At 48.9% G+C, this 21,274-nt stretch overlaps 1 protein-coding gene across 2 annotated transcripts in view; it reads left to right on the forward strand.

Moving 5' to 3' along the window:
- The first annotated feature begins 3,992 nt into the window (after window positions 1-3,992).
- The window catches only part of N4BP3 (NEDD4 binding protein 3), a 64,730-nt gene continuing 47,448 nt past the window's right edge, over window positions 3,993-21,274 (forward strand). For both annotated transcript variants that reach the window (XM_075342374.1, XM_075342372.1), the window contains exon 1: window positions 3,993-4,098. The gene's annotated coding sequence lies outside the window, so the exon portion shown is untranslated. The remainder of the gene's footprint in view (window positions 4,099-21,274) is intronic.

The following is a 21,274-nucleotide window of genomic DNA, read 5'->3' on the forward strand; positions in this document are numbered from 1 at the left end:
GCAGTCACCATCAACCTGCCGGGAGGAGAACAACCACAACCGCCTGTGGGACCCGTCCATCCAGCCGTTTGTTTGACCAGAGACTCTGTGTGAATTACTGGCTGAGTGAGTACCACCGAGCCGTGCGGCACAGCGCTGCCCCCGCGACCCTGCACCTCACCAGGCCCCGTAACCCGCCTGCCAACCATCCCTAAAACCCTCACCGGGGCCCCAGGACAACCAACCCCCCTACCCACGGAGGGGAGAACCAACATCCAAGCGGCTCCCTGTCATCGCTCCCGGGATCCCCGTCCAGAGCAGCGGTGGTGTCACAACTTCACCATAACCGTGGGGGGCGTCACGGACAATATCCCCAAAACCACACACCCCCCCCTTTCACTCACGGGCGAGGAACGCCGCTCGAGTCCCCGGGATCCGGCCCATCGCTCGAGCCACCACCGAGCAGCAGCAGCCGGACCCGAGCAGTGGGTGAGCGCAGCGTCCCCTCCTCCGCCCGCGACAGTGGCACCGTCGCTGCCTGGTGATGGGGCGCCTGGGGCTAATGGAGCGGGGCAGCAAGATGGGATCCCCTCCACAGGTAGGGGAGGTGTGGTCCCAGGGATTTAACACGGGATTGATGGCTGCTGGAGGTGGCGCGCCGGGCTGAAACGGGGAACAATGGTGTACTCACAGTTCAGTCATTTTACACAAGTCCATTAGTAAACCAAGTTGCCAGTGGCCGGCTGCCTTAGGATTGTGCATTCGGGTTCCGCACCCAGGTTAATGAACAGGTATCCCTTCTTGCTGCACTTTGTGTTTGTCTTTCCTTCTTCATGACTTCATATGGAACGGAGAAGTCCACTCCCGGTTCTGTATGTGTTGGGAGCTGTTGCCCGCGAAAGGTGACCCTTGGGATTTCAGTGGGTTCTGACGGATACCCTATCCCCCGCATTGAGCTTCCATTTCGCTCTATCTGGGCAGTTAATGGGACAAAGTCTGGAACCTTGTCCCCGGCTGGTTAATTGGAGAGGGGTTTGCAACCTTCCTCGCCCTAGGGTCCAGGCACCCTGACTGTGCATGGCCTCCGGATCGGATTCCCGCTGTCGACACCGGCGGGCTAGAACCCTGCCCCGGTCCACTTTAGGTCTCCCGCGACCGGATCTCCGTCGCCTGTGGACCTGTTCACTATCTGCCACCTAGCCGGGGAGTCCAAGGGCTACTACCCTGGACTACACTGCTGTCAGCTCTCCACACTTCAACCTGAACTTCACTTCTCTCTAACTCAGACTGCTCTGAACTCAAACTGAAACTTGACTTGACTGTCATGTTCCCGCCTCTGACACCTCAGGACCCCTAGGTGGGCGTTCTCATCAGCCTGATCCCGCCCACTGGTGTGCCCTTATTATCTTGAGGGGGTGGGAAGAAAACGCTAGCATTTGTTTAAACAAAAATGTTAACATAGCATGAATTTCAAGTTATGACTACTTTTTCCAGAGTTTTTTTGGTGCAGACTAACTTAAAAATATCATGTGAATATCTTAGGCTTCCATCACACAGATTTTTGTCTCTTTATTTTACTTTACCTCAAATTTCATGTGTCTTTACAAGTATTTTTTGGGTGATTTTTCATTTATTTATACATTTAACTTAAAGGGGTTGTCCACTACTCAAATACATTACCTTCTCATTCCGTATGTTTCCTCTTTTTAAAATAATAATAAAACTTATATTCACCCTCGGTGCTGGTACCAGTCCAGCAGTGTCATTACTTGCTCTCTCTGGGATTGTGTAACAGTTTTGCGTTACGTGAGTTCTGCTGCCAATCATCGGCTGCTTCTCTGTCCCCGCCTTTGGACAAATCACTTACATCCGGAGGAAGTCAGAGCTGCTGCTCTCTCTTTCTCTGGATGTATGTGATACGTCTAAAGGAGGAGAGAGTGAAGCAGCTGAATATTGGCACAGAACTCGCGTAACACAAAACTGTTACACAATCCCAGAGAGAGCAAGTGCTGACACTACTGGACTGGTACCAGCACAAGTGGTGCTTTTAAGGGCGCAGTCATACAGCCATATAACTTGGCAGAGGATGGTATTGCAATGCTCGGACTGGCCATCGGCTATCGTGACCTGAGTGTAGCGCCCATGAAATCATCAGGGTGTTACAAGGTTCTGCATCCCCACAAGGATGCAGGGCCTACCCCTTAGGGACCCAGAGCCCCAGTGCCGGTATCAACAAAAACCCAGGTAATACCAGTTTTCCCCAACAATTCCCCATACAATGGTACCCAGATAGGGTGGGACCAATGGATGGCCGCCTAGAGGTGGAGCCAATTCCAGTCCACTAGTTGACCAGGTGGGAGGGGGAGACTGTGGAAAGGAAGGTCAGTAGTCAGTCTAAGGGAGAGAGTTGACAGGGGAGATGTCCTGACTCGGTTAACGGTGACCTGGTTCCCAGGAGAAGTGGTTGCCGATGGAGTACGGTGGAGTACTCCCGGAAATACGCACCGACGGGGTACAGGACCCTAAGATAGGAAAGAGCTTCAGGCTGACCTGTTAACATTTGCACAGCAAAGGGGACCATCAAGGACCTTGCTGACCCTAAAGAATTTGAAGACTCAGTAGCAAAGGGAGAACCGGGGACAGGACTAGAGACTCCAACTCCACAGGGTTCACGCTACCATCAGGCGGACAGAAGTGGACAAACCACAGAACGGGGACCCCCAGTGTTCCATACCACAGGGACCCACTTACCAGAGACAGGTGCAGGGGAAGAAGGTACTAGAGAAACCAGACTGGCACTGGGACGAAGGGAACTTGGAGGCGAAAACAGCCGGCCTTGAGCCCCCAGTTACCATCTTAAGAAAGTGAGTAAACCAGTTGCACTGAATACCTGTGTGGACTCCCTTTTTCTGACACGCACAATACACCTGCTGGGGCAAAATCCTACTTGCGGAGGGACTACCATTCTAGCTGCCAATAACACCAGCCCCAGTAGAGACATTCTGCAGCGGCAGCTCCCTACACTTAGCCGCAACGCCGCAAGTGGCGTCATGTATAAACTTTATTCACCAATTCCCTGTAAATATCCCCATTACAAAAAGGACCCAGGGCATGGAACCGAGTAACGGCCACCACTGTGACATTCCCCAGACGTACACTGCCCGGAACCGAGTACCCCATATCCCTGGGTGCTACATGAGCGTGGCAGCATATGTAGCACTCAGGCTTAGGTCAGGAGAGCAGACAGCCAGTCTGAGTATTACGATGCCATCCTATCCTGAGTTACTGCGCCCTAAGTGTTATTATTATTTTAAAAGGGGGAAGCATACGGATTGAGAAAGGGTTGTTCAAGTACTGGACAACCCCTTTGAACTATTTGTTAGGCAATGGGGGGGAAACGCAAGGACCTAAAAAGACACACCAAAAGTGGAAAAAATGCCACAGACAAAAGAACATTGTTGTGCAAAAACCCAGAGATGAAGGAGCAAAACTAATGTATTTAGGCAAAGCATTTTTAGAGGGTATCTGAAAATCAAAAAGGAAACGCAACACTCTTTACAATGAGTGTGATTTCTTGTGCTCTTTTTCTTCACTTTTGGTATTTTTCAGTTCAGACACAAACAAATGTTAAAGTTCCTTTAAAAAAACTTCAAAAACAGACTGTAAAATTGCTTAACAAGCCAAAAAAGCCATAAAGCAATTAAATTTAATAACAGATGTAAAATATTAGAGACTTGAATGAAACGTTCTCAATATTACACTGAGGAGATCCCTCAGCACTTTCCCTTCTAGCAGCACTGCCTTGACAATGACTGCAGTCTGTGGGATCCAGGCCAGGGTTTGTGTTACGCCTCGCCTGGGATTAGTGCCTACAGGAGTGAGTAATGGAGTCCAGGCCACATCTTGTCACAGTCTGGAGGACAGGACTGGTGGCTCTGGTTCTGAGCTCAGCTGAGAGGAGTGTTCAAACCTCAGAGAGGGAAGTGTGCAAGTCAGTGAGAGTCAGTGTGAGAGAGACTGAGGAAGAGACTGTGAGAGGGAGAGACTGTGAGGGAGAGACTCTGAGGGAGAGACTCTGAGACTGCATCTTCCCGGGACCCTGCAGACTACTGGAATATGGTGAGATTACATAGATTACATAGTTTTTTCCTAGATTGTGCCTTCATATGGACAGAGATTGCATCCCATAGGGGAGAGTGTATCAATCTGCATTGGTAGATTCCCACCTGAGCTTCACTTTATAGGATTTCAGTTCTATCATTCTGGATTCTATGAGGTTTTATCTCTCATTGTTGGAGAATCTGAATCCACTCATCCCTGTCTGTGGTGGCAATGCACCAGTTACGATCTGTAGATCTTCCTTCTTCGCATTGGGGATTATGGTGGAAGACCTGAAGCTTGGGGAGAGCTATAATTTTATTTGTCCACGTGATTGCCCTCTTCATTCACAAGAATGGGGTCACTGGCCCCAACACAATGGTTTAGGATCTTTTTTTTTGTAGGTGTCTGGAATTGTCTCGTGTCCATCAGTCGGACACAATGATCTAGATATTTAGGGAAATGTTCTGCAGGGATTTATGGTTTATTGATCTCCGTTTATTTGGCAATCAAGATGTGCTGCTCATCAATCCTCGTTAATTTATTACAATAGATTGTTTCATTCCTCATAAATGTGAAATTATTTATCCAAACCATGCCTGTGATGTAGGAGGAAGCTCGCTGATGATTGTATGTACCTTTCTGATAACCTTACAGGGGAATTTCCTTAATCCGGAATACAATCCAATCTAAATTGGCCAGATTTACTATTGCTTTTGTCCCTTTTTTATATACAATATATGTTTTGGGTTTTTGTATTTTTCTTTTGCGCCTTATTCTTTTTAGTTTGCGGGGGTTTTTTTGTTGTTCGTCATTATGGGTGGGTTTTGGGGTTTCCAGTTGTTTTCTCCCAATTTATCAATTGAGACTCCAGCACCACCGGATTTTATTTTTACATATTGTTAAAATCTTTGCACAAATTTTTGTGATCTTTTCGTGAACCTTTTTTGTGTCCAAAAAAGGAAAATAAGGTTAACAACAAAAATAAACAGTCTTGTTTTTGCGAAAAACATTCATGAATCTTGTGCCATATCGGAGAATTTGGTGAAAAGAGAAATTAAAAAGTTAAGTACCACAAGATAGAGAGTAGTGACTTAAAGAAAAAATGCAAATGATGAATTTGGCCCATCGACTGCAGCTTTTTTTCGGCTTCACTGGTCCTTGTCATATATATGTTCCATGTGTGGCCAGTGTTGGCACTTGGTGCGCCTCATCCATCTTCTGGCATCCATTGTTCCCATCCTCAGCAGTGATCTGAAATGCAATTTATGGAGAGAGGAATTGCCCCCAATATGTTCGTAGTTGAATGAGGGTACTGGAGTAGAGTCGTGACAGGCGGTGAAGTTATTATTATTATTATTTATTATTATAGCGCCATTTATTCCATGGCGCTTTACAAGTGAAAGAGGGTATACGTACAACAATCATTAACAGTACAAGACAGACTGGTATAGGAGGAGAGAGGACCCTGCCCGCGAGGGCTCACAGTCTACAGGGAATGGGTGATGGTACAATAGGTGAGGACAGAGCTGGTTGCGCAGTGGTCTACTGGGCTGAGGGCTATTGTAGGTTGTAGGCTTGTTCAGGAAGTTCAGGAACATGGACAAGATTACTTGGCCTTCTAGTTCCCCAGAAGTTGAGTCAATGATATCCAGTCCTTGGTGCTGTGGTCAACAACTAGATGGACTGTAGTTCACCAGCATCAGGAAGGTTGCAGGTGGAAATACAGAGCAGGCTGTGAGGTGGGATGGTAGGCAGGTTGACATGGGCCCACCATCAGCACTACTGCCACCTTAGAGGTTAAAATATAAAGTGACGCTCCAGTTTGGAAACGTCATAAATAGCGATTCCCAGGTATCTTGACAGAAGAAATGCCAAGGAGGATATGAAACCTCCACACTGCTGCCCTGGAGGTGCCAGCACATCATGATGTCACTTGCAGCGCATTGTCAACAGCAGGACCCATAGTAATGTAACGAAAATCCTCAGATCGTATGTGAGCGGAGTGCGGCACAAGGTGTGATTGCATCTGGTGTAGTAAACTGGGATGAGCTGGGAACACAACAGGCACACCTATGCAAAAGGGACAGGATTATCACAGATTGAGGTTTGTCATAGGAATCCCTTTTAACTCTTTGCCTGCCTTTGATCATTTACACTTCAAACTGATGGCAAAGTGAAATAGTCCCCTCAGCTCGTCCAATGTTTCTGCACAAGTAAGCAGATTTATCATGGTGTCTGAAGTGTGGGTGACAAATCCTAAAGGCGTAGCTTTCCCAGCCCCCTGTATGGCAACATTGTGTACCTATATTGCATTGGATAACCTTTCCAGGGGGCTGGGAACGATAGGTGATATGTGTGAACTGTATTGGTGGATGTCTTGGGGCTTGTTCGCACATTGCGTTTTTGCCTTGCTTTTTTAAAGGCAAAAAAATTCTTCAGTTTACAGTCCAGCAAAATGCTTGTTTTTTTCTGAAATCTTATGCCCATGCTGCCTATTTTTTCCTTGCAGATTTGAACCTTCAAAGAGTTTTTTTGTGTTTTTCATATATGCAGCATGTCAGTTTTTTCAGTGATTTTTTTTTTTTTTTTGCAGCGTTTTTCACCCATTCAATTGAATGGAGGAAAAAACATGTAAACATACCAAAAAAATTCTATACTGCGAAAAATTTGCTGCAAATCCTCAGCATGTCCACATACTTTTAAAGCAGTGGTCCTCAACCTTTCATACCTTGAGATCATCATTCAGCTCTGAGAGATAGTCGTGAGCCACATCCAGCGCAACCCCCTCCCCCAGACTTCCATCCCAGTAGTGACACTCTGAACCCCCCATTACCGGTATAATAGGACACAATGCCTAGCCATAGAAAGAATATGGTGACCTTGCATCCCAACCATTTTTTAGCGGTTTGCTTACATCCAGGAGTTCACACTTTACTCCATTTGATATTTTTGCATAACTGGCAGTATCCTCCTACCTTAGGCAGGGGCAGAGACTAAAGGCCGCTTTACATGCTGCAACATCGCTAGCCGATGGTAGCGATGTCGAGCGTGATAGCACCCGCCCCCATCGTATGGCAGATATGTGGTGATCGCTGCCGTAGCGAACATTATCGCTACGGCAGCGTCACGCACATCCCTGCTCTGCGACGTCGCTGTGACCGGCGAACCGCCTCCTTTCTAACGGGGCGGTGCGTTCAGTGTCACAGCGACGTCACAGCAGCGTCACCGAACTTCCACCCAATAGAAGCGGAGGGGCGGAGATGAGCGGGACGTAACATCCCGCCCACCTCCTTCCTTCCTCATTGCAGCCGGCCGCAGGTAAGGTGAGGTTCCTCATTCCTACGGTGTCACACATAGCGATGTGTGCTGCCGCAGGAACGACGAACTACTTCGTACACCGAGCAGCAGCGATATTTAAGAATAGGGGGGCATGTCACCGATGAGCGATTTTTACCGTTTTTGCGACGATTCAAAATCGCTCATAGGTGTCACATGCAACGACATCGCTAAAGTGACCGGATGTGCGTCACAAATTCCGTGACCCCCAACGAGATCGCTTGAGCGATGTCGCAGCGTGTAAAGCGGCCTTAAGAGCAAGAATTGTGTATGTACCTCCGCCCTCTTTGTTAACGGGGTCTGCCATTTTATTTTTTTGTTGCTTTTCATCTTGCAGTAGGGAAAAAAATAATAAAATTAATTACTCATTCTCACATGGTCCAGTGATGTCTCTCTGCTGCTCCACCTATGTTTACAGGCTGCAGTAATATTGTCACACGTGGCCACTTTGGCTAATCACAGAGCTCAGCACCTTGTGCCATCTGCCTTGGCGTGTGACGGCTGAGCTCAGTGATTGGCTCCAGCAGTCACCTGTTTTAGTCATAACATCATGGCTGCAGCCTGCAAACATGGACCAGAGCAGCAGCAAATAGGAGTTTCTGGTCTTGAGGAGGATAAGTGACCCTGAATATATTGTTTTTCCCTAGTGCAAGTCTAAATGCCGCTTTACATGCAACGACATCGCTAACGAGATGTTGTTCGGGTCACGCAATTCGTGACGCACATCCGGTCTCGTTAGCGACGTCGTTGCGTGTGACACGTAGAGCGACCGCTAACGATGCAAAATACTCACCAAATCGTTGATTGTTGACACGTCGTCCATTTCCCAAATATCGTTGCTGATTTTTGGATGCAGGTGGTTCATCGTTCCTGAAGTAGCACACATCGCTACGTGTGCCACCCCGGGAACAACAAACAACACGGTACCTGCGTCCTCCGGCAACGAGGTGGGCGTGACTTTCATGCGGCTGCTCTCCGCCCCTCTGCTTCTATTGGATGCCTGCTGTGTGACGTCGCTGTGACACCGCACGAACCGCCCCCTTAGAAAAGAAGCAGTTCGCCAGCCACATGCAACGTCGTTAGGAAGGTAAGTATGTGTGACGGGTACTAGCGATTTTGTCCGTCACGAGCAGTGATTTGCCCGTGACGCACAAACGACGGGGGCAGGTGCAAATGCTAGCGACATCGCTAGCGATGTCGCAGCGTCTAAGGCCCCCTTTAGGACATTAAAAAACATTGAAGCAAAAAATCCCTTTAAGTAACGTTATTTAAAGGGAACCTCTCATGTCCTGTATGCACCCAGAGGCACGAGCAGTTCTGGGTGCATATTTCTGATTCCTGCCTAGCAGTCCCAGCCTATAGTAGCATAAATAAAGGGATCTTTAGAAAAAGTATTTCTAAAGATCCTTTATGATATGCTAATGAGGGCTGTGACTAGTCGCAAAGGGGATACTTCCCTTGGCTAGTTGTCCCCATTAGCCTGTGGGCGTGCTAACTTGCTAATGAATGTGCAGTGTCAGAGGCATGGTTGATCTCACCTGCTGTCACCGCGGCCAACGCTGGTCTTCGTCTCAGTGGGCATGATCAGAAGTTCCCCGACTTCCGCACTAACAAACCGGGTGTACGCGTCCCGGCTTCAGAGAGGTTTAGTGCGCGTGATCGAAAGTGCAGTGACTTTTGATCATGCACCCTGCCCAGAGTCTGATGCAGTGACAACAGACACGGGTACGTGCGTCGCCACTGATGACGCTAGGCATTGAATGACATGTTAGCACGCCCCTGTGGACATGCTAGCATGCTAAGAGGGTGGAATGAGCGCAGGAATTAACGCCCTTGTGACTAGTCCCCGCGCTCATTAGCATCTCATAAAGGATCTCTAGAAATACTTTTTCTAAAGATCTCTCTATGCTTCGAGAAGCAGGGATTAGCAATATTCACCCAGAACTGCTCGTGGTTCTGAGTGCATATTGCACCTGACAGGTTCCCTTTAAGACAATAAAAACATGTTGGACACACTTCAGAAAATCACAATGCACATATCATACAAGTACACAGCAAACATTGCGCACGTGACGCCAATGCAGCGCACTCATTGCGCACGTGACGCCAATGCAGCGCACTCATTGCGCACGTGACGCCAATGCAGCGCACTCATTGCGCACGTGACGCCAATGCAGCGCACTCATTGCGCACGTGACGCCAATGCAGCGCACTCATTGCGCACGTGACGCCAATGCAGCGCACTCATTGCGCACGTGACGCCAATGCAGCGCACTCATTGCGCACGTGACGCCAATGCAGCGCACTCATTGCGCACGTGACGCCAATGCAGCGCACTCATTGCGCACGTGACGCCAATGCAGCGCACTCATTGCGCACGTGACGCCAATGCAGCGCACTCATTGCGCACGTGACGCCAATGCAGCGCACTCATTGCGCACGTGACGCCAATGCAGCGCACTCATTGCGCACGTGACGCCAATGCAGTGCACACATTCTTTTGCATGGGAAAATTTTACTTTTTTGCTAATTTAAAAATGTAAAAGATGAAAATTTTTCTTTTGCCTAAAATGAAAAGGAAATGTGTCATCTCTAACTTTATGCCATTTAGAAATTAATTCATTTTCAACTTGCTTAACTGTTCAGAATAACAGCAATCTTGACCAGGGGTGCCCAAATGTTTGCACTGTATACATTCAGCAGACACACGAATATATACAGGCACATTGTGTGTGTGTGTGTGTGTGTGTGTGTGTGTTATATATTGTATGTAAAAGCAGCATAGGTTTTATGTAGAAACAAGCAGATCTAAGTATGTTTGCATTTCTGTTCCTTTGTTCCTTCACAAGTTGCTGATGACCCCATGGAGTTTGTGTCCTGCACTACCTCTCCTGCTGTGGATGTGGAGCTGTACAGCCTCCATCTTCCTGCTATCCCTCAGCTCAGCCCTCCTGTCCTACAGGTCTGTTCTCATCAATGGCTGCAGCAGTCTCCATCCTCTCCTGAGCAGTGAGTCTTGGCCATCTTCTGCCCTGCACTTACACTCAACTGTGGGGGAGGTGGCGTTTATTGCAGAGCTGAAGGGAAGTTTTTCAATAGAAAGAGCCTCTTACAGGTTTCAGGCCCATTGGGATTCATCAGCTTCCTGGTCATCCAATCGGACCACAGCCATCTACAGTACTTATTACAGTTCATTGCCCCCTTCTAGTTTTGAGGGCCTCCCTCCCCTCTGGGCCCGGTGCAGCTGCTTCGGCTGCACTGACTATATGTCCACCCCTGACCTTAGACCCTAAGACTAGGCTCACAGGTCAAACTGGCCGGCCACATCATTTTATGTGGGCCACGAAGTCAGGACAAAAGGATTTAAATTTTGCGCTAGCACTGTCCTAGTTGCACAGATTGATCTCATGGTTGACTTCAGTAAAATGGCGCAAGTGGCACTGAGCAATCTGTGCAGCTACGGGCACCATTCTCCTGAAGACTGCCAAGAGATGAATCTGTGCAAGCACCGCCCGCAGCTACATTGGTGCCAGCAAGAAATTGAAGTAAGGGCACAAACACATCAACGGTATTCTGCCGGATCCGGCATAAGGGCAGTACAGTAAATACAGTTCACAGACAGTGCGGCAAGCCCCGGTCACATGCTGTCACATGCTCCGGTCACATGACCGCATGTGCCCGGAGCTTGCCAGTGAGCTTTAAAGGGAACCAACCACCAGGATTTTCGTGTATAAGCTGCAGCCAGTGCAGTACTGGCACTATCAGGCACAGTGTGTACATACCATCAGGGGGCAGCTCGGGTGTTTATGCAGTGAAATCCAACTTTATAAAGTTTGAAATTTCGTGCACTTTTTGATTGACGTGTGCACCTCTCTGTTAATGTCCGGGCGGGTTATGCAGGAGTTCCCCGCCCCCCCACCAGCCTGTTCCTCCCTCTCTTCTGATGTCCGGGCGGGTTATGCACGTGTTCCCCGCCCCCCCCACGCTGCCTGTTCCTCCCTCCCTCCCTCTGGCTGTATGTAAATATCTAATCTTCAGAAACATGGCGCCGGAGTGGGCCTCTGCGCATAGCGCTTATCTCCGGCGCCATGTTTCTGAAGCCCCCGCATTGCACAACTTGGTGTCTGAGAGGGCGGCGCCACAGCGATGTCACACCAGCTGGTGTGTTGGCCCGGTGTCCTGGGGCGGCACGATACAGGAGCAGCAGGTAATCGCGTCCTCCGATCAGCTGTTCTGCAGTCCTGTTGTGATCGCGCTCGCTCCTGCGGTCACAACGGGATCTGAAGGAGTGAGGGCGCATGCGCCGCCCTCTAACACCAAGCTGTGTGATGCGGGCTTCAGAAACATGGCGCCGGAGATAAGCGCTATGCGCAGAGGCCCACTCCGGCGCCATGTTTCTGAAGATTAGATATTTACATACAGCCAGAGGGAGGGAGGGAGGAACAGGCGGCGCGGGGGGGCGGGGAACACGTGCATAACCCGCCCGGACATCAGGAGAGAGGGAGGAACAGGCTGGTGGGGGGGCGGGGAACACGTGCATAACCCGCCCGGACATTAACAGAGAGGTGCACACGTCAATCAAAAAGTGCACGAAATTTCAAACTTTATAAAGTTGTATTTCACTGCCTAAACACCCGAGCTGCACCCCAATGGTATGTACACACTGTGCATGATAGTGCCAGTACTGCACTGGCTGCAGCTTATATACGAAAATCCTGATGATTGGTTCCCTTTAATGTACTGTACTGTCCTTGTGCCGGATCTACAAGTGCGGCAGGAAAACGCTGATGTGAAACCAGCGTAAGGGTGAAGAAAAGACACCCACAAGTAGCGTAGTGGCTGGAATAGAGCTGAAGACTGTTGCACCAGTGATGCACCAAGATATGAATAGAAGAAAACTTCAAACACTGCTAAAAGAAAATATACAAAACTGATTACTTCAACTGAGGTATCATTTTAATCTGTATGACAGCATCAATATGGCCCTATTTGTAATTTACTTAGTAAAATGTTGCTCACAGGTACTCTTTAAAGAGCAGTGTGGTTGAGTGTGCCAAAACTCAAAATCCAAGATGGCATCTGCCCTCTGATTTAGTGGTGGGATAAGCACTAACACAAGAAGCGAGTGCCATCTTTCAAACTGAGGGGATGTAGTCAGCAGGCGCCTAACAAAAGCGGTGTCATAAGCACAGAGAGCAGGTTCCATTTTTGAACCGTTAAATCAGTGCATAGGTAGCCAGTACTTAGCATAGGGTCCAGCAAAAGGTAGTGGGTTTCAGCTTTGATTTAGAGCAGATGCAGACAATAATTAGCATAGGCAGGAGTCTATTTTGGACTCTGAAATCCGTGACAGCACCCTTAGCCCTACTAAGCAGGGATGGCTCTCAGGGCTGTGGAGTCGGAGTCGGAGCTCATTTTGGTGGAGTCGGTATAAAATGCACCAACTCCGACTCCTAAAATATATAATAAATTGGGACAGTAGTTCAATGCATAATGTGCTAAATATTTTTTCATAGGAATTTGGGAAAGTTATGAAATGTCCTATAAATGTCTGTTCTATTCCTGATCTAAGGCTACATTCACACACAGCGTTTTTGCTGCGTTTTTTGAAGATACGTTTTTCAGCTGCAAAAGCAAATCAGCTTTTTAAAAAAACGCATCACCTGAAAGGTTTTTGAGCTCATAAATAATGCTTTCAATAGCAAAAGCAGATTAGAAAAACTCCACAAACTGACTGCTCATTCTTTGTGAGGATCCTCACAAAACGATGTCTGAATGTCCTATCTTTCACCCATTGCCTTTGCTGGGTGCCAGAGTCACTGCATTTCACTGATTTTGCCATCAATGTTCGATATGTTTGTGACAAGAAAGAAATTGTTAGCAAGACACTGGCAGTAAAAGCTACTAAAGCTCATCACAGCAGCCAGTTTCTCCAGGCCTTAGTGGAAAAAGTCCTGCAAGATTACAAACTCAAAAAAGAACAGGTTCTTGCCATTGTAAAGGACAATGCTTCAAACATAAGTACAATTAAACTCATGAATAAGAGTAATGAACAACAGCTAGAAGAAAATTTAGGATTCAGTATGTTTGAGATGGAGCCACAGTGCTGTTAATGTAACTGAGGAACAAACAGATATTACAACAGAAGAACAGCAAAATGATACTTTAGGATTAGATGATCTTGTTGAAACTGATTCAAAACACTTTCATATTCATCACATGCGCTGTGTTGTGCACACGCTGCAGCTGGCAATAAGATAGTCTGCAAGAGGGACCCCGATTTCACACATCCGGTTTAACGGAGACGGCGCACTCCAGTACAGTGTATACAGTACAGTGGCAGCGTGACAAACGTCGGTCACATGCTGTCATGTGTCCCGGGCTTGCGGCGCTGGCACTGTACTGCATTGTACTATACTGGCGTGCGCCGCATCCGCCAGACCGGCGAAAAGCCGGATGTGTGAAACTGGGCGGACATGCTGGAAATCTGAGTGGAAAAGTGTGGAAATTGGTTATTGCCGCCAGAACCCCTAAAATTGATTCCATCTTGAAGAGACGTTCTGGGAAAGGGGCAATAGTTATTCAAGCCACTCGGTGAGGCAGCACTTATTTAATGACTGAGCGGTTGCTTAAACTAAAATAATTTCTTATAGATATGGTGAGCCCTCAAGTAACCTTAAATGAAGGTCAATGGAAACAGGTGGCTGAATTGAAGGTATTGCTTAATCACCCATTTACCGTGACTAAAAAATTACAAGCTGAGGATTTAACTCCTGGCATTTTCATAAGGGAGTGGAAGAACTTGCTATTTTGCCTGTCCCAAAGAGGAGGTTTAATCCCAGATGGCATTTCTGCTTCAATGAAACGGAGAGAGACACAGCTATTGGAAAATAAAATTCTTCTGGCAGCTGTTTATGTGAACCCAAGTCATCGTGTACTGCTTGATGATCAACAGCTTACGAAAGGAAAAGAAGCTTTGAGTGAGGTAGCAGTTAGGATGAGCGGCTACAGGACTGCCAGGCGGAAGAGGACTTGGTTCCTGACATAGCTACTGCTGCCATATCTTCATCCTCATCAGATGAGGAGTTTAACTTTGAGGCTATGTGCCCACAGGAGCTTGTATTTGTGGATTTGTCCGCGGAAAACCTGTGGATTTATCTGGATTTTCTAGATAAATCCGCAGGTTTTAGCATGTACAGTCACTCCCCATGTTATCCTATGGGACATGGGGAGTGCTGTGTCCACGCTGCGGAAAGTGCGGCCGCCGAACATGCTGCGGATGTCGGCAACCGCAGGTATAATTGCATGTTAATTATTCCTGCGGATTTACCTGCGGATGTCCCCGCCCTCCGCTATGGAGATAGAGGCCGGGACGTCCGCAGGTAATTCTCATGCAAGTCCCCATGTTTCCTGCAGATATTCCGCTGTAATCTCGCAGCTAAAAATAGCTGCAGACGCCGGCGGGCAGCTGCGGGAAACATGCGCTCGTACCTGCGGATACATCCGCAGCTACGAGCTTCCGTGGGCACATAGCCTTACAAGTATTTGGATGACATGGAGCAGGCAAAGCATTGCTGCAAGGAAAAAGATTTCACTCCGTCTCCTATAGCAGCAGGTTGACCAGATTTCAGTAAAATGTTTCACTTGCTCTCAAAGAAATAGAAAAATTCAACCGTTCATCAAAACTGACTGTGCATGAGGCAATTCCTTTATACCCGGAAATTGTTAGAGATGTTGCCCATGTGGTTACGGCTTTGCCTCCAACCCAAGTTAGTGTAGAGAGGTTGTTCTCCAGCCTTAAAATTATTAGGTCAGATTTGAGGTAATCTGCGAAGGAGGATCTCATGGAGGGAATTCTATTTCTTAGAACAAATTCATAGACTGCACAAATGTTATTAATTAGTATGTTTTTGTTGAAAACTGTTTTTTGCCACTTACATAGTGTATTACATACTGTAGTGTTATATATAACACTATGTAATACACTACGTAAATGGCAAAAAACAGTTTTCAACAAAAACATATTAAATAATAACATTTAGTATATTGCTTATATTTAAGTGAAAAATTTATTGTAGTGCAATGTGAACATCAGACATTTAATCATTTTTATGATACAATAATCAAGATGTTTAGATAGAACATAAAATATATTTATTGGAATACAACTTTAGAACTCAAAAAACTGATAAAAATGATTAAATGTCTGATGTTCACATTGTATTACAATACATTTTTCACTTAACTATAAGCAATATATGTGGGAGTCGGAGTCGTGGAGTTGGTGCAAGAGAAATTGAGGAGTCTGAGTTGAAGGTTTGGCTTACCGACTCCACAACCCTGATGGCTCTGTTAGTCCCATTACTCAGACAGCTCTCTTTGCCTCACTACCTAAGAAAAGCACTCTTGGTCCTACTCCCCAGGGACCTCTTATAGCCAGATTACCGACCTCTCTCTAATAGCCCTGCTCCTCGGGGGGGGGGGGGGCAGGTCTCGTCCAGGCCTGCTCCTCGGGGGGGGGGGGGCAGGTCTCGTCCAGGCCTGCTCCTCGGGGGGGGGGGGCAGGTCTCGTCCAGGCCTGCTCCTCGGGGGGGGGGGCAGGTCTCGTCCAGGCCTGCTCCTCGGGGGGGGGGGCAGGTCTCGTCCAGGCCTGCTCCTCGGGGGGGGGGGCAGGTCTCGTCCAGGCCTGCTCCTCGGGGGGGGGGCAGGTCTCGTCCAGGCCTGCTCCTCGGGGGGGGGGGCAGGTCTCGTCCAGGCCTGCTCCTCGGGGGGGGGGGGCAGGTCTCGTCCAGGCCTGCTCCTCGGGGGGGGGGGGGGGGCAGGTCTCGTCCAGGCCTGCTCCTCGGGGGGGGGGGGGCAGGTCTCGTCCAGGCCTGCTCCTCGGGGGGGGGGGGGGGCAGGTCTCGTCCAGGCCTGCTCCTCGGGGGGGGGGGGCAGGTCTCGTCCAGGCCTGCTCCTCGGGGGGGGGGGGGGGGCAGGTCTCGTCCAGGCCTGCTCCTCGGGGGGGGGGGGGGGGGGCAGGTCTCGTCCAGGCCTGCTCCTCGGGGGGGGGGGGCAGGTCTCGTCCAGGCCTGCTCCTCGGGGGGGGGGGCAGGTCTCGTCCAGGCCTGCTCCTCGGGGGGGGCAGGTCTCGTCCAGGCCTGCTCCTCGGGAGGGGGCAGGTCTCGCCCAGGCCTGCTCCTCGGGGGGGGGGGGGGGGGCAGGTCTCGTCCAGGCCTGCTCCTCGGGGGGGGGGGGGGCAGGTCTCGTCCAGGCCTGCTCCTCGGGGGGGGGGGGGGGCAGCTCTCGTCCAGGCCTGCTCCTCGGGGGGGGGGGGGGGGGCAGCTCTCGTCCAGGCCTGCTCCTCGGGGGGGGGCAGCTCTCGTCCAGGCCTGCTCCTCGGGGGGGGGGGGGGCAGCTCTCATCCAGGCCTGCTCCTCGGGGGGGGGGGGCCGCTCTCGTCCAGGCTTTTGTATATGTTTATTTCTAGTAGGAAATGCTCCATTAAAAGTTCTGCTGCATTAATGAATATGAATCATTAAAGTGGAAAATTAGAGTAATGGCATCTACCCCCTTGGGAGTGCTTCTTTATTAAAACAATAGTAGAAATTAATATATTTTTTATATTATTTGCTCCTTGTACATTGCTAAGTCTGTAATTGTTGCTTTTACCATTACAAGCCATTCATTATTGTTTAGCAGCAGCTAATGGGTGCATTCCTATTGTGCTCTGACTACGCTCAAGCGATTTCCGCCTACCTACATGTGAGAAGTTCACTACACCCCATAGGCATGTCTGAACTACCAGCGTGCTAGCCGATTTTCTGTCATTCCCTGCTATGTTTTCAATGTAAGGTTATGGCTTAGCTGGCAGGTGAGAAATTCCTATAATCTGCCTTATACAATGCCGCAGATATAAAAAAAAAAGTTAATGTAAGTGCACAAGACCGATATGGCTCCTAGAAGTTTCAAAGATGTTTAACCAAAGAATGAGAAACTGCACAATTGTTACTTGGTGTTCTCAGACTGTATTTTGTACCTTACACTTCTAACTCAGAGGCTTGTGCAGCTCCGAGCTACGCCATTGAGTTCTCATACACTTGTTTTATTGAAGTCATTGGCGACACCAGCGCATTGTATAATTTTATTCTCTTGTTACCATTTTATGGCCCAGTTTATAGCTTATTGATCTGTGCCTTGTCAGCCAATTAAGTAGACTCTGTAGTATTCATCAGCTTGATAATGAAAAGGGGCCTTCCAGGGGCACTCCTTGTGTGGTCTATTGGCAGCCATAGAGGAGATGCCATTCCAAGGTCCAAAGTATGTATATGTCAACACTATAGCAAGAAGGGTATAAACCAGATTATAAGAGCTTGAACCTTTTCATGCGCTAAACCTGAGTGAATGTATATGTAATGTAAGCTTAAGTGTGTTGATATACCTGCCAATCGCTGGTTTCCACTGTCACTCCGGTCCTCTTCTCACTACTGTGACTGCAATTCTGACTCTGGGGTTTATGTATGAGCAGGAAGTCTGTCTTAGCTTATGGATCCTTGTTCTGACGTATTATAGACTCTCATTGTAAGTGTAGCGCCCCTGAAGCCATCAGGGAGCTACAAGGTACTGCATCCTGTCAATGATGCAGGGCCTACCCCCAGGTACCCAGAAGACCAGTTCCGGTAACTGCAAAACACAATGTAATCACTGTTTTTCCCCCATTTCCCAGAGACTGGTGACAGACTAGGGTTGGACCCAGTGGATGGCCACTTAGGGGTGCAGCCAATCCAGTCCACTAGACGACAACCAGGTGGGAGGGAACAGACTGTCAGTCAGTGACAGAGAGAGTGGAAGTTAGAGGAGCTGGACGTCAGCACTGGCAGGAGAGTGTGACGGTGACCTGAGGGCCCAGGCGTGTGGTTGCTGGTGGAGTACTCTTGGAACCAACGGGGTACAGAATCCTAGGTCAGGCAAACGCTCCAGGCAGACCTGATAAAATCTGCACAGTGAGGGGACCATCCAGGACCTCACTGACCTTGAAGTTCGGGACACAGTAGCAACGGGAGAACCGGGGAACAGGACCAGAGAATTCGACCAGATACCACCATACCGTGAGTAAAGGAACCAGTTACACTGAAATCCCTTGTGTGGTCTACCATCTTTCTGTGCCCAACAACATAATCTGTCCCCTGGGGCCTGGCCCTACTTGCGGTGAGCCCAACATCCAGGCTGCCATCAACACCAGCCCCGGTAGTGAGAATTGTGCAATGGCGACTCCACAAAATAGCCGCAACCCGCAAGTGGTGTTACGATAAAACTTTTATTTCAAATTCCCTGTAAATATTTCCCTTTTTAAAAGGGACCCCAGGGTCACGGAACCAGGCAAAGGCCACCCAGTGACATCTCCCCAGCAATACACCGCCCGGGACCGAGTACCCCATAGCCCTGGGCGACACATAAGGCCTCAGTTCCACTTGCGCTGAGGCTTCTGATGCGAGATCATCAGACGTGATATGCTAATGACCCTCTCCTGTGAGGGTCATGCGACTGTGATCCAATCTTGCGATTGGCTCACAGCTGCGGAGAAGAGGAAGGGAGCACTTTCTCCCTCTCCTCCACTGCCTGTCACTGCGTACATCGCACTGCGATCAGATGACATGCGAGTGCAGTGCAATATTTCACACGTATCCATAGACTTTTCTATAGGTGCATGTGAGCCGAGACTTGCTGCAATTTATTTCTCATATGGTATGTGAAATCAATCGCAGATGGACACTGCCCTGTAGTTTTGCACCGGTGAGAGTGCAATTCGATGTTTTAACAGATTGCACTCATTTGTGAAAAACGCAAGTGGAGACGGCGATCTCTGAGTAGATTACCGCAATTGGATTACATATATACATTTCCACAGGTTTATTGTATACAAAGTTTCATGGAAGTGCTTCTTTAAGCCTAGGGTTACATGGCCTCTTGATGGTTGTGTGATGCCCTGGCGCCGCCAGGTGGTCACACAAAGAAAAGGCCCCTGTACAACACCTTCCCTCACAGAGTTACACCATGCCAACCAAATCCTAGTCACCCCCCTCAGGATAGGACAGGCACACCAGTGGGCGGGACCAGGCAGAAGGCCAACGCCCACCTAGGGGTCTAGAGCATCAGGGGGCGGGAAAAGTCAGTTTTGGAGTTAAGTTTGAAGTGTTGAGTTTGAGTAGGAGAAAGTCAAGTCAAGTGAAGTCAGAGAGCAAAGGCGTTGGGGTTGGAGCCCCGGCGTTCTGGCTAGGTGGCAGACGGTGGTCAGTGTCTGACAGGAGACGGGAAGACTGCTTCCGGAGATGAGGTGGACAGGGTAGGAGCCCGCCGGTACTAATACCGGAGAACTAACCCGGAAACCGTGCATGAGGGGGTACCTGGACCCTGAAGCAGAGACCAGAACCACCGACTTTAATTAACTAATTGAGGGCAGGATTATAGGTCCTGTCCCACCTAAAGTCCCGAAAGCAGACCAGCAGCCCACCGAGAGGGATAGGGCATCCGCCAGGGCCCCTTTACATCTCACGGGTCAGAGTCTGCGGGCAAGGCTCCCACCTGAAGTTCTGGGAGCAGATTCCCGAGTTCTATACCGAGAAGTCCAAAAGAGAACTAAAGTAGTGCAGAGGAAAGTGATACAGATCATCACCCCTTGTAAGGGACCAGAATACACCCGGCCGCGGAGCTCTGGCCACTGGCACCTTGGTTACCACGGACTTGTGTGATTTCTTTAATAGTGAGTACACCAATATCCCCCAGTCTGACCGGGCGCGCCGGCCCCTGCAGTCACCATCCTCAGCATAGAGACACTGGGCCCCAGGGCATCCATCCCTACCCAAGGAGGGTTAACAGCTAGCTGCCATCCCAACACCCCGGGTGCTACCCAATAGCAGCGGTGGTACCCCATTTTACCACACACCGTGCGTGGCTTCACTGACTGTATACAATATCCCCACACACCGTGATCCTCCTTTTTATTTCGAAGTGTCCGCGAGGCCCCCAGGTCCGGAGACCCCTTCAGCCACACTGAAGATCCGGATCCGAGCAGCCCGGCTGCTGACGTTGGGCGGTACAGTTGCACTATAACATTGCATCTAATGATTGTCAAGGGGCGGCATTGTTTTGTTATGCTGAAATCAAATTGCTGTTCTAAAATTTGCTCATGCTACAAATGTCGTCATTCAGCCCTAGCCTAAATGTTATTGGCCTCATGAGGCTGTGGTGAGACTGGATAATTTTCCCATAGTTTGCAGTCATAGTAAGGGTGTCACCCGTAGGTGTAGCTCATTACTGGTCCAGCTTGACTTGTCTGGAAATTTAGTAATCCTTGTTCCTTCTGCTGGGTTATTTATAGAGTCGGCGGGATTATTGAAGCCCCAGCCCTGTGCTTCCCTTCTACACAGCTGCTCATGCCGAGGTCATTGCATGAATAGTTTCTGTTGGAGATCAACCAGTTTTGCCTGCAGGTGGATTTGTCTTCTAGGTCTCTGGGTTTTCGTTGTTTATATTGCTCAAGGAACACCTCGCTGCATTGTTATTCTGCTTTTCTAAGCTATGCTGATTCCATGAAGTCGGTCATAGAATGCCCCATCTTATTATCCTAAATAATGAAATCACCAGGGTTCTTCTGACATCACCTACTGGGGAATTTTGTAACTTCTAACCAATTGTTTACTAATGTGAGCATCGTATAAGCCTCGGAAACACAGGTCACTGATTCCTGTGACCAGTGGAAGTCCACGTGCAGAGCGGCTGAGGTCACTTCTGTGCCAAGTTATCGTTTAAACAGTCTAGGCCGACGTAATCCTTTTTACTGGAAGGTTTAACTAGTTATTTGCTCGCTATAGTTACTCGT

The sequence above is a fragment of the Anomaloglossus baeobatrachus genome, chromosome 4 (genome assembly GCF_048569485.1).
Source record: "Anomaloglossus baeobatrachus isolate aAnoBae1 chromosome 4, aAnoBae1.hap1, whole genome shotgun sequence".
Classification (NCBI taxonomy): Eukaryota; Metazoa; Chordata; class Amphibia; order Anura; family Aromobatidae; genus Anomaloglossus; species Anomaloglossus baeobatrachus.